The following is a 13,280-nucleotide window of genomic DNA, read 5'->3' as shown; positions in this document are numbered from 1 at the left end:
ACCGGCTCCCTATGCCGGTGGCTCCCTATGCAATACCTTAAATGTAAGATCTGGTCGCTCCAGATGTTCTTCTAGTTTGTTTCGCACAATCTTTTCCGTCATCTTGCATGGCATGCAAGTTACGAAAACTGGCCTGTAGTTTAGTGCCTCCTGTCTGTCGCCCTTCATGTATATCTGGGCAATATTAGCCGCCTTCCAAAATTTAGGCAGATCTCATGTTATCAGTGATTTGTTATGCACAATTGAGAGTGGTAGGCACAGTGTTTCTGCTCCTTCTTTTAGTATCCATGGTAAGATTTTGTCCAGGTATATAGTCTTTGCCACATCCAACTCTAGCAAATGCTTCCTGACCTCCCGCTGGTAGTCTCAAAAATCTCCAGTGGTGCCTGGTTAGATATTCCTTGTGTGTGTGTGTGTGTGTGTGTGTGTGTGTGTGTGTGTGTGTGTGTGTGTGTGTGTGTGTGTGTGTGTGTGTGTGTGTGTTTGTGTGTGTGTGTGTGTGTGTGTACACAACTAGTTGTGCTTGCAGGGATTGAGCTTTGGCTATTTGGTCCCGTCTCTCAACTGTAAATCTATTGGTGTACTGATTCCTGAGCTATCATAGCGCTATCATATCTACATTTGAAACTGTATGAAGTCAGCCTCCACCACATCACTTCCTAGTGCAGTCCATTACTAACTACTTTGATACTGAAAAGGTTCTTTCTAATGTCTCTGTGGCTCATTTGGGTACTCAGCTTCCATCTGTGTCCCCTTGTGCGTGTACCACCCGTGTTAAATAATCCATCCTTGTCCACCCCCTGTCAATTCCCCCTGGAATTTTGTATGTGGTGATCATATCTCCCCGAGTTTTTCTGTCTTCCAGCATTTGGTATCCCTGTCTGGCCTTCTATTTTCTTCACCTAGTTTCATTACCTTACATTTATTTGAGTTGAACTTTAGTAGCCATTTGTTGGACCATTCCTTCAACTTGTCTAGGTCATGTTGTAGCCTCATACTATCTTCCTCTGTCTTAATCCTCCTCATAATTGTTTAATCAGCAAACATTGACAGGAACGAGACTATTCTTTCTGGGAGATCCTTTACATATATCAGAAACAGTATAGGTCCAAGGACTTACCCCTGTGTGTGTGTGTGTGTGTGTGTGTGTGTGTGTGTGTGTGTGTGTGTGTGTGTGTGTGTGTGTGTGTGTGTGTGTGTGTGTGTACTCACCTAATTGTGCTTGAGGGGGTTGAGCTTTGGCTCTTTGGTCCCGCCTCTCAACCGTCAATCAACAGGTGTACAGGTTCCTGAGCCTATTGGGCTCTATCATATCTACATTTGAAACTGTGTATGGAGTCAGCCTCCACCACATCACTTCCTAGTGCATTCCATTTATTAACTACTCTGACACTGAAAATTTTTTTCTAACGTGTGTGTGTGTGTGTGTGTGTGTGTGTGTGTGTGTGTGTGTGTGTGTGTGTGTGTGTGTGTGTGTGTGTGTGTGTGTGTGTGTGTGTGTGTGTGTGTGTGTGTGTGCTCTCGTTCATGTGTATATATATGCTAATGTAATAACCTTGGGCGATGGTACGTGCATGTGGGACCCATGTTTGTAGTTGCTCTTCTCACCACCAGGGAGGCCACAACAACACACTACCTGCCTAAACAACACCTCAATTATCTCCCTTGGCTTCAACTTTTACAATAATTTAGACATATACAAATATTTAAAAAGATATTTCCTTTCTTGACTATATAAATTTTACAACCTAGAAATATCCAGGAAAGCCACAGGCTTGGCTGGTCAGCCCATCCCTGTGGCTTTCCTGGATATTCCTGGATATATAGAGACCACCACACTCCAGCATCACGGGCCACCAGCACCACCACCACCACACTCCAGCTGGCTCCGACCAGCCTATGTCCGTCCCATACCCTTGACCATTACCCCCTGCAAACTTGGATGAGGCTAGTCCCAAGCATCTAGCCTACAACCTTGGACAGACAGACACACGGATATTTTGTCCTAAAAACAGAACTTCAGGAGGTAATGTCCTAAATCCAGAACTTCAGGAAGTAATGTCTTAAAGTCAGAACGCTCAAAGCTCAGGGGCCATAACCCTGACTCAGCATGGAGAGAGAGAACTGGCGAGGAGGGTATAGCTCCTAGCACTGAGCGAAGGGTACCATTTTGAATGGGATCCAACCTTGCCAAGACAGATGATGCTTCACTCGCATACATGATCTTGCTACAAATAAAGGCCTTATAGAGAGCTAGGAGCGACTCCCGTGAAGCCCCCCATGCCGCACCAGAGAGCCGTTTCATGATGTTCATGCGATGAAGGCATGAGGCCCGAAGGTAATCCACATGATGCCTCCACGTCAACCGAGGGCTATCTAGAACAACCCCCAGCCACCTGTGTTCCGTAGCGATCGGGAGACGACGGCCCCCGACGGTCACCACTGGCTGGTCTGTCAAGCGGGTCCAGGTGAAGCTCATGACGCAACTTTTCACTGGGTTAATGGACAACCCCTTCCCCAGCACAATTGCAGAGAACACAGTCATGGCGTCTTGCAGGGAGCCTTGTGCCTCCAGGAGAGTGGCACCATCCGCCACAAGGGTTTCATCATCGGCATAGGCTAAAACTTGGACCACCCGGAATACCGGGAGATCAGATAGAAGAATAGAGAATAATAGCGGGCTGAGAATTGCTCCCTGGAAGACACCACGAGAGAGAGGGTGGCGACATAGAGACGACTCCACCAACTGCCACTTTGAATGAGTGGCCCTGTAGGTAGTTTTGGAACCATCTCAACGCCGGACCCGAGAGACCTAGTCGAGCCAGATTCTGAAGGACAGCAGAATGAGATGCAAAGTCAAATGCACTCTTCATGTCGAAAAATGGTGCAAGGAGCACTTCTCCGGCGATAAGTGTCCATTATTCGATGTTCCAAGGAGAGGAGGCAGTCCGTCGTGCTTCTTCCCAGCCGAAATCCACTGATACCCCTTAGGTAGGAGACCTGAGGTTTCCACCACCCATTGTAGCCGGGTGTGAACAAAACGTTCCATCAGTTTCCCGAGTCATGGAAGCAGACTTAGGGGCCGATATGAACTCGGGACAGACGGATCCTTCCCTGACTTGGCTAATGGTAGAAGAATGGCGTGTTTCCACAGGGCAGGGAAGACACCAGAGGACCAGCAGGCGTTGTAGAAGTGAAGAAGGTGGGACTGAAGGATCTTGGGCGCCCTCCGAACAAATTCATATGGGACGTTGTCTATCCCTGGCATTGTGCCCAACCTAGAGAGTGACAGAGCGTCCTCAAGCTCAACAGATGTAAATGGACGATCCAGGTTATGAGCTAGTCCTATACCCTGTTAGGAGCCCCATCCTATGGCACTCACAGAAAGGAGCGGGGGACGGTAAACATCCTCAAAGTGGTCAGCCAAAAGTTTGACTATTTGTACTTCCCTCAGGCCCCATTACCACTGGGATCTCTGAGTGGGATGGAAGGCCTGGAGTACATACCTGTCATTTTGCAAATAAAGGCCCAGGCTCCCGCAGAGGAGGGGTAAAATCGGAGAGAGGCACAGTAATCAGCCCAGGCCTTGCGTTTGGCAAGGAGAACTGTTCGTCTACACCTGTCGTCCGCCCTGCGGAAGGTCTGCCGCTGCAATGGAGTAGGATAGCGCCACCACGAATTCCATACACGTCGCCGGTCCAGTACTGCCTGCCGACATTCAGGAGTCCACCACGGTGCTCCACGGCGGGAAGGATTGGTTGTCTGGCCACTAGTCCTCCTGAAATGCCGAGAGCCTACACTGAAGAGGGACTCAGAAAGAGCATCCGCTAACCCGTGCAGATCTACAGTAACTGGGGAAAGGGTCGTTGTTGTTATAGATTCAGCCACTCGGAACAAGTTCCAAGCAGCACGGGCTATGGTGAGCCCGTAACTTACCTGGCACAGGAGCGGGGCAAGTAGCACGGGCTATGGTGAGCCCGTAGTGGACTTACCTGGCACAAGAGCAGTGCTGTCTGAGGAAAAGGGTCGACCAGTCATCCGCCTTATAGCCAAGCCACCCCTCCTTCAAGAAGATCCACTTGGATCTTCGGGTGATCGGATCAGGACGAACAGTGTCCCCGTATTAGATGACGATGGGCAGGTGATCATTACCCAGGTATGGCCCAGTCCATATCTGCACCATCGTGAAGGGGCCTCTTCCAATGTAAAGATCAAACGGTGAAGTATGCCCATTGAGCGGGTCTATCCGGGTTCCCAAACCTGGCGGCGTCAGTGAGGAGAGGTCTGGGGAGTCAAGGAGAAACTGAAACAGGGCTCGGCCAGCCGTGTTGTGGTGGCACTCCGATAGCTAACCAACCGATAGCATAGGTTACCATGATGAATGCCGAGCGTTAAAGTCACCCATGACGAGGCAGGTGTCTGTGATCTGACCAAAATAGTGTTCTAGTTCCTTCTTCGTTACCGGTAGACAGGGGTTATACAGAACTCCAAAGGTGCCCCACCCAAGGGAGAAGGCCACCTTCACTGCCATGAACTCTAAATGCCCGCCCGGAAAGGAGTGAATCCGGAACAAGGAGCTCGGAACTGAGTCCCTGATCAAGAAGGCAAGTACCCCTCCACCCCGTACTGGCCGATCTTGTCTGTAGACCGAATACCCTGGCACCGTGAAGGAAAGATCGTCAGTAAGCCAAGTCTCACAGAATCCCACGATAAACGGTGGTGCGCTGTCGATAAAATTGCGTAGAAATTGCGTCTTCTTAAAAAGGGAACGGGCATTCCAAAACACCACAGTATTCTCAGGATGGGGCACCATTATCCGTAAAATACAACAGCTAACTTTCTGACCACTTGTGCACAGATGTCTCCAAAGGGGGAACCACCAGAAAAAGCAATAAACCCCTCATACAAAGTAAGTAAAATGTGTGGTATCAATGACAGCCAGTCCAAAGGCTGTTGAGCAATGCTTCTCTCTACCTGACGGAAGCGGTGATCAGCTCGCAAACTCTCTTAACGGCGCCTGCGATTGGTGGGAGCTTCACTCTGGCCTCATGTTCCACCGGTGTCACAATCCCCTGGTAAAGCACCTGGGGGACCAGATGACCATCAGGGTTATCTGATGGAGCAGAACCTCCTGATCGATGGGTGTGTCGACGACGCCGGTGTTGGCTTCTCTGGGGAGAGGCAGGAGGGTGACGAGTGCCAGACTCCGGCCGAGACTGAGCGTCCATGTCTGTATCCGTGGATGAGTTTTCTTCCATGTCGAGGCAACCCAGGAGGGAAAATCGATTAGCAACTTGGGCGTATGAGGTATGTGACTGGGACAGGCAAGAGCATCTGCTAGATCCTACTTGTGAAGAGGCCCGGCCAGGGGAAACCTGGAGGCGAGAAGGAGTGATTGACTGATTGAGGGCGCGCAGCCTCTGGAACAGCTCATGTCGAGGGTGCCCGCTCTTTTATGATCGATGTCCAACTGGAGGGCCTCAAGATATACCAGGCAACTCTTGGACGTAACCTTGTGAGGGCCATGGCATAAAAGGCAGCGAGGTGCAGCAGAGCACCCACCGTTATCTCTGTTTGGCCTGTTTTGCCGCAGTTTGCACAGCGTGCTGCATTACGGCAGGTGAGGCGACTGTGGCCCAATAGATGACAAGCATAGCATCGTAACACAGGGAAGTTGTAGGGCTGAACCTGATACGAGGTCCTGAGTAGTGCCACCCGGTCAGGGAGAGGCTCATCGAACTTTACATGGACCATGAATGTCGGCACTGCTTCTCCACGAATCCTGGTAACTTCCAATAATCCCGCTGATGCACCCCCTAACACGTGCAGAGCGGCCTGGATGTCATCCACTTCAACACTCGGGTCAATTGGGCCAATCTTCCCATGCCGGGCCTGAGACTCCTCCTGCGATAATACCTGTATGCACCTGACAGGCCAGTCCCCCAACTTAATAATGTCGGATACACGGACGTGCGATAGCACCTCCTTTCTGATGTGTAGCTTCAGTGCTGCACCCCTACCCAGGGTACGCTTGGTCTCAGGCAGGCAATGTGGCCACAATACCGAAGCCTCAATTGCTGCACCTAAGGTACGAGGATTTGCAAACATGCACCGACCTGTTACTGACTGGATTAGGACAACCACAAACGAGGAATGAGATACCACACGAGGAAGGTCTTCTGAAGGCGAAGACATTCTCTTAGTATCTCGCTCTGGGGCAGCATCAGCCGACTCATTTTCCAACAGACGTTTTCCTCTCTGGGACTTGCTGTCAACGTCCAAAGCGCCCCAGCTTGGGGGGACGTCTATTAGGGAGGCACACACTAGTCCAAAGAAGCCAGCTGAGTTCAAAGATGAGCTCCGAATGAGGTGAGGAAAGAAAACCCAGCCAAGAGCGCACAATCCGCGCGCCAAGATGGCCGACCCTCGCGCGGGAATCCGCGCTGCTGTTGTTATTGTTGTAGGGGAGAAATAATAGCGTGTAGAGGGAGGCCACTGGCAACTACAGGTCCCGCCACATTTACCGTCACGTGTATGTAACGAGGCCCCAGGCGGCCGCGTGCTCGCTTACACTTCTCCTCCCAAAAGGGTGTGCTAAGTGGAAATTAATCTGACTGCGGAATGTGGTGAGTGGGGTGACATAGATGAGAATATTGCAAACCATTTCATCAAAATTCGTCTACCCGTCGAAGCCTTAAATATCAAAACGCTGCTGAATTGCAACTTTAGTATTTTTAAATCCAGCTTGAAACAGTCATCAGGACAAATAGAGGGGACCTTAGACAAGCCGCCGGCTTCATGTCCTCCTCGAGGAACTAGAATGTTAGTGGCCCCTCGGGTAAATTCATGTAAATTCTAGTACTTAAGGCACGCAACTTCACTAGTATAATCGATGCTATCAATTTATATTGCAGTTATGTTAAATTTAAATGGCCAAAACGCTGCGCGTACTAGTGGCTATACAAGACTGTAATTACCATTTTATGTATCCTCACATTCCCAATGTACCTTCTTGTATATGCATAAATAAAATAAATAAATAAAATAATAAATACTGCTACAATGTACCTATTATTACTTTGACGTTTACGCTCTGTGTATTTATTTATTTATTTATTTATTTATTTATTTATTTATTTATTTATTTATTTATTTATTTATTTATTTATTTATTTATATACAAGAAGGTACATTGGGTTTGTGAGAATACATTGGATACAGTAATTACATTCTTGTAAAGCCACTAGTACGCGCAGCGTTTCGGGCAGGTCCTTAATCTAGCAGATAATTTTAAGTAGGTAAGTTCAATCAGAATTGATAAATGAAAGATACATTACAAGAGAAAAATGAGATGAGAGAGATAAGTAAGTATATTAAAGCACATTGTTATATTAAAGCTCTGATTGATTACATTGACAGCTTGATTAGTAATTTAAACAAGATTAATAGACACCATACAGCAGTTTGACAGCACATATAAGACAGCAATGATCACAATGGTAAAGATGTTCAGAATGGGTACATAAAGATTGGGAGACTGGGTAGCAAAAGATACAGATAAACAAGATTTATAAACACCATACAATAGAATGGCAGCACATATAAGAAAACAGCAATGATCACAATGGTAAAGATGTTCAAATTGGGAACAACAAGGTTGGGAGATTGGGTAGCAATAGATACAGTGCAATTTTAAGGCAAAAAGAGAAAAACTATGAAGATGAAATTAGGTACTTTTTAGTATTGATTTTGAATGATGTAAAAGTTGGACAGCTTTTCAATTCAGTAGGGAGTGAATTCCATAAACTGGGTCCCTTTATTAGTGGCTTTGCTAGAATGCAGCGCTCAAACACCAATGTTAAATACTCTCACAACTCAATGTACCTTCTTGTAAACAAAACTAATTATTTTAACTAAATAAATAAATTCAATATGTCTTTCTTCATTAGTTTATGATTTCGTTTTCTTTAAAAAAAATATTCAGAAAATGAGACTGCATAGACAAACTATTGTATTTATTTATTTATATACAAGAAGGTACTTGTATACAAGGAAGGTACATTACCAGTGCGGGCAAGTCCTTAAACTAACATAATTTTCAGATAATTCACAGTAAAATTGACAACAAATGTTTACAGGTACTTTACAGCTTTACAGGTACAGATAATTTTAAGTAGAATAATTACAGTGAAATTGACAAAAAAATACAGGTACATTACAAGAAATTTTGACACAAAATCAGATCAGAATAATGCACAATAATAACAATACACAATAATGAACAAGGATTACTAGGCACATTAGGATAACATTTCCATACATTGGTTCACTGAAGCATAAAATAAGGATCCTTACGGAACGGATCCCTACGGAAGGGATTATACATCAACGAGTGCTTGACCAGGAACAGACAGCAAATCCTCTACCGCCTGCGTCAAATCCGGCAACAAAACCCAGATGCTATTCATCAGTGCTTCGTTAGAGATGGTCTGATAAAGGTGAGAAAAACCGCAGAGGGCAAAATGTTTACTATTACTAGAGAAGAAAACCTCAACACTTTCCTCTCCCAATGTGGTTTGTCTCACCTTATCACTCCCAATGAATTAACTTAATTAACCCCCTGTCAACTAGTGGGGCTAGGTATCCTAAGTCTCCTTGGTTCATTTTCTGACTTAATTTTTAACTTACTCTTACCTAGTCATTTACCGAAATTATTTAATTGAGTTATTAAGTAGTTCTTCAGGTCTTTTTAATTATACAGTCATTACTGAACTATCTATAGTCATTAATCATTAGCTTAAATTTGCCTATGTTTATTATTCAACTTTTCTTTGATTTCATTTATTACCTAGGTTGCCTAGCCTTGCCATGCTCCCTTACTCCATTGTACCCCTGGCTTTGCCTGCATCTCAAATTGCAATTTGTTACTTACAGTGTACCTGTGAGTACTCGTAAGCAATCTACCTCATTTTTGCTCAATGTGTTTTTTTTGTATTGCTTAGTCTTGCTTATATTTTTTGTTTTGTATTTCCATATCTTGTGTTTTGTATAGTCCATGTTTACATGTTTTTTCTTTAATCTCATTAATTGCCTAGGTTGCCTAGCCTAGCCATACTCCCTTACTCCATTGTACCCCTGTAAGCCCCTTTTGTGTTTGTTTTGTACAGTATTGTGTATATATTTTTCCCTATTTTATAGCTTTTTTCTACTTATTTCTGATTCCACAATCAGCTTCTTTTATGCAGTCAAGTATAGACCCAGAACTTAACCTCTTATCCACTATCTATGACAATAATCACTTTAATGATCTAAATTGCAGATATTTTGCAGCACATGATGTAAACAATGTATTAACTCATAATCACAATATCTCTGTAATCAATTTGAACGTTAGATCCCTAGGTAAACACTTCGATGATGTTAGTGCCTTGATTGAAACTATTGGCAACAAATTCTCTTTTATTATACTTACTGAAACATGGTTGAAAGAAGATACTACTCAACTCTTTAACATGCCTAACTACTCAGCAATTCACAACTGTCGTCAACTTCAGAGAGGTGGTGGCACTGCTCTTTACTACCACCAAGAACTAACATGCTTAAAAGAAATTAGAACTAGGGACTGCTATGGGGAGTATATCTTCGCCAGCTTCAGAGTCAAGGGTGCCGAGTCTGTCCTGTCTGTGGGTGCAGTCTATAGAATTCCCAACACTGATGTGTCTGTATTCAACTCAAACCTTAGAAATCTAATACTTGATAACAGACTGAACAAAAACCACCTAATTATCGCAGGGGACTTTAATATTGACCTCTGCGAGCCAGAACACCCTACTGCTGTTAGCTTCCTCAACTGCATGAATTCCTGCCTCCTCATACCCTTAATCACTAGACCTACTAGAATCACTGATAGCACTGCCACGACTCTAGATCACATCTGGACCAACATAACCTCTCCGCTTACTTCAGGTATAATCACCGATAGCACTACAGACCACTACCCCACATTTCTCTTAACTAACATTAGCAAACCACCTCTAGAAACAAGGGAGTTAAGCTTTAGGCTGCACAATGAAACTGCTATAAACAATTTTATAACTGCTGCTGATAATGTCAACTGGGAGTCCGAATTAGGTAACATAGGGGACATCAACCTAGCAGTGCAATCTTTTCTACAAACAACTCTTAGCCTTTATAACACCCACTGTCCTAGGCTTACAAAACAAGTCACAAGCAAAAGGCTTAACAATCCTTGGCTTACAAAGGGAATACTGAAATCCATTAACAAAAAACACGACCTTGAGAAGAAGTATAGGTTAGGAATTGTCTCCAAAGAATTCTCAAAGAATTACTCATTATTGCTAACTAAGATAATTAGACGAGCCAAAACTAATTACTACGAAGATAAATTTACTCAAATAAAGAGCAACATTAAACAAACTTGGAGCACAATTTCACAAATATTGGGATCAAAGAAATCTTTAAATAACAAACCGACTCTCCTGTCTAATAACGATGGTCAGCTTTCAGCCTCTGATTCTGCTATTGAGTTCAATAGGTTCTTCTCTTCCATTGGTTCATCCCTTGCAAATGATATTCCATCTTCCAGTACTGACATTAAGGACTATCTTACAGGTAACTATCCACAGTCTCTGTACCTAAAGCCTATTAACTCCACTGACGTCAATGAGATAATCCTTTCCCTTAAAACCAAGTCTGGTGCCCTTGAGGAGATACCAACTTTAATTTACAAAAAAGCCTCCAGATCTTTAGCCCCTGCTATTGCTTTGCTCTTCAACAAGTCACTTGAACTCCAAACCTTTCCAGATATTCTAAAAAAAGCGAGAGTAACGCCTGTCCACAAATGTGGTGACCCCACAGATGTTAACAACTACAGACCTATATCAATCCTGCCAAACTTGTCAAAAATTTTTGAAAAACTTATATACAAGCAGCTTTACTCATATCTAGCCAAACTCAATATACTTAGCCCTTGCCAATATGGCTTCAGACCCAAAAAAAGCACTAACGATGCACTTATTAGTATGCTTAACTCGATTCATACAGCTCTTGATAAAAAGGAGCTCCCTGTTGGGTTATTTGTGGACCTGCGTAAAGCTTTTGATACTGTCAACCACCAAAACCTTCTTCTTAAATTACATCATTATGGAGTCAGAGGACACTCCCTACAATACCTCGAGTCCTACCTTACTAATAGGCTCCAATATGTTTCTGTGAATAATACAATTTCTCCCACCCTACCCATCAACATTGGTGTTCCTCAGGGCAGCATACTTGGCCCTCTCCTCTTTCTCATCTACATTAATGACCTTCCAAATGCCTCCCAACACCTCAAACCAATTCTATTTGCTGACGACACAACCTTCATTTACTCCAGTCCTGACCCTCTTGCTCTAAATGCCACAGTAAATACTGAGCTAAATAAAGTCCATCTTTGGCTAACTGCCAACAAACTCACCCTTAACATTGACAAAACCTTCTATATTCTGTTTGGCAATAAATCCTCTAGTCTTATAAATCTCAAAATAAACAATACCCAAATTTGTAACAAATTAGATGGCAAATTCCTTGGCATTATCATTGACCACAAGCTGAATTTCCAGGGACACATTCTAAATATATCAAAAAAAGTTTCAAAAACTGTGGGCATTCTTTCTAAGATCAGATATTATGTACCACGCCCTGCTCTGGTGACTCTCTATTACTCCCTTATCTATCCTTATCTCAACTATGGTATTTGTGCTTGGGGTTCTACTACCCAAAATCACTTACGTCCTCTAATTACCCAACACAAAGCCGCTATTAGAACAATATCCAACTCTGGCCCCAGACATCACTCGGTACCCCTACTCAAATCTCTTAATATGTTAGATATTAAGTCACTGCACATTCTCTCATGTGTATTATACATATATAAAACGCTAAACTATAATGCCAATCCTGATCTTAAAAGCTTCATAGAAGGTTGTAACAGAACCCATGAGCACCACACCAGAAATAAATACAGTTTTGATATTCCTAGAGTACGTCTTAATCAAACTAGAAATGCTCTGCAAATCAAGGGGCCCAGAATGTGGAATGACCTTCCCAACCATGTTAAAGACTGTACCTCTCTCAACCAGTTTAAGATAAAAACTAAACACTACCTAATAAATTCCCTGTAATCTACCTCACTCCTCTATTGTCAACCCATGTCTGTTATTTTCTTTTTTTCTTTTTTTTAATAAACACTGTTTGTCAACCTATTGTATTTGTGCTGCTTTTTCAGTCATGTTCCCCCTTTTTTTTTATCTTTATTTGTATTTGTTCTCAACATCTTTTATTCTTTATGCTCAATTAGTATTAAGTTCTAGATATTAATGTTTTTCTTGCCCGAAACGCATTGCGTAATAGTGGCTTTAGGCATTGTATGTACTAGCTCTATCTATATATCAATCCATTAATGTAACATCACTTGTATGTATATACCTTACCTGAATAAACATCTGAATCTGAATCTGAATCTGATCATTTCAAGGAATAATGCAATAGAAAATGCACTCTAATACAACAACCATGATATCAGATGATATCTAAGATTACAATGGTAGAGTAATGTGGCTTAGGTACAAATATTGAGGGATTGGGTAGCTAGATATAGTGCGAGTTAAAGTACTAGATAGAAAACTATGAAGATGAAATTATAGGTACTTTTTGGTTTTATTTTTAAATAAGGCAAAAGTTGGACAGCTTTTCAATTCATTAGGGAGTGAGTTCCATAGACTAGGTTCCTTTATTTGCATAGTGTTTACACAGATTAAGTTTGACTCTGGGAATATAAGAGATATTTATGTCTGGTGTGGTGAGTAAGTGTTCTATTACATCTGTCCAGGAAGAGTTTCAGAACAGGGTTGCACTTAAGAAAAGGATTTTATAAATGTAATTGACACAAGAGAATGTATGGAGTGAATTTATGTTTAGCATGTTTAGGGATTTAAACAGGGGAGCTGTGTGTCGTCTGAAAGCAGAGTTTGTTATTGTTCTGATAGCAAATTTGTGCTGGGTGATGATGGGCTTGAGGTAGTTTGCAGAGGTTGAACTCCAAGCACAGATACCATAAGTAAGATAGGGATAGATAAGTGCCTAATAGAGTGAGAGGAGAGTACATAATATCTGATTGTGATAATAACAGAGCAGAGTACATAATATCTGATTTTAGAGAGTATACCAACTGTTTTAGAAACTTTTTTTAGTTGTGTGTTGTATATGGGTACTGAAGTTGA

Source organism: Procambarus clarkii, chromosome 7, assembly GCF_040958095.1.
Source record: "Procambarus clarkii isolate CNS0578487 chromosome 7, FALCON_Pclarkii_2.0, whole genome shotgun sequence".
NCBI lineage: Eukaryota > Metazoa > Arthropoda > Malacostraca > Decapoda > Cambaridae > Procambarus > Procambarus clarkii.
Note: the sequence above shows the minus strand (reverse complement) of the source record.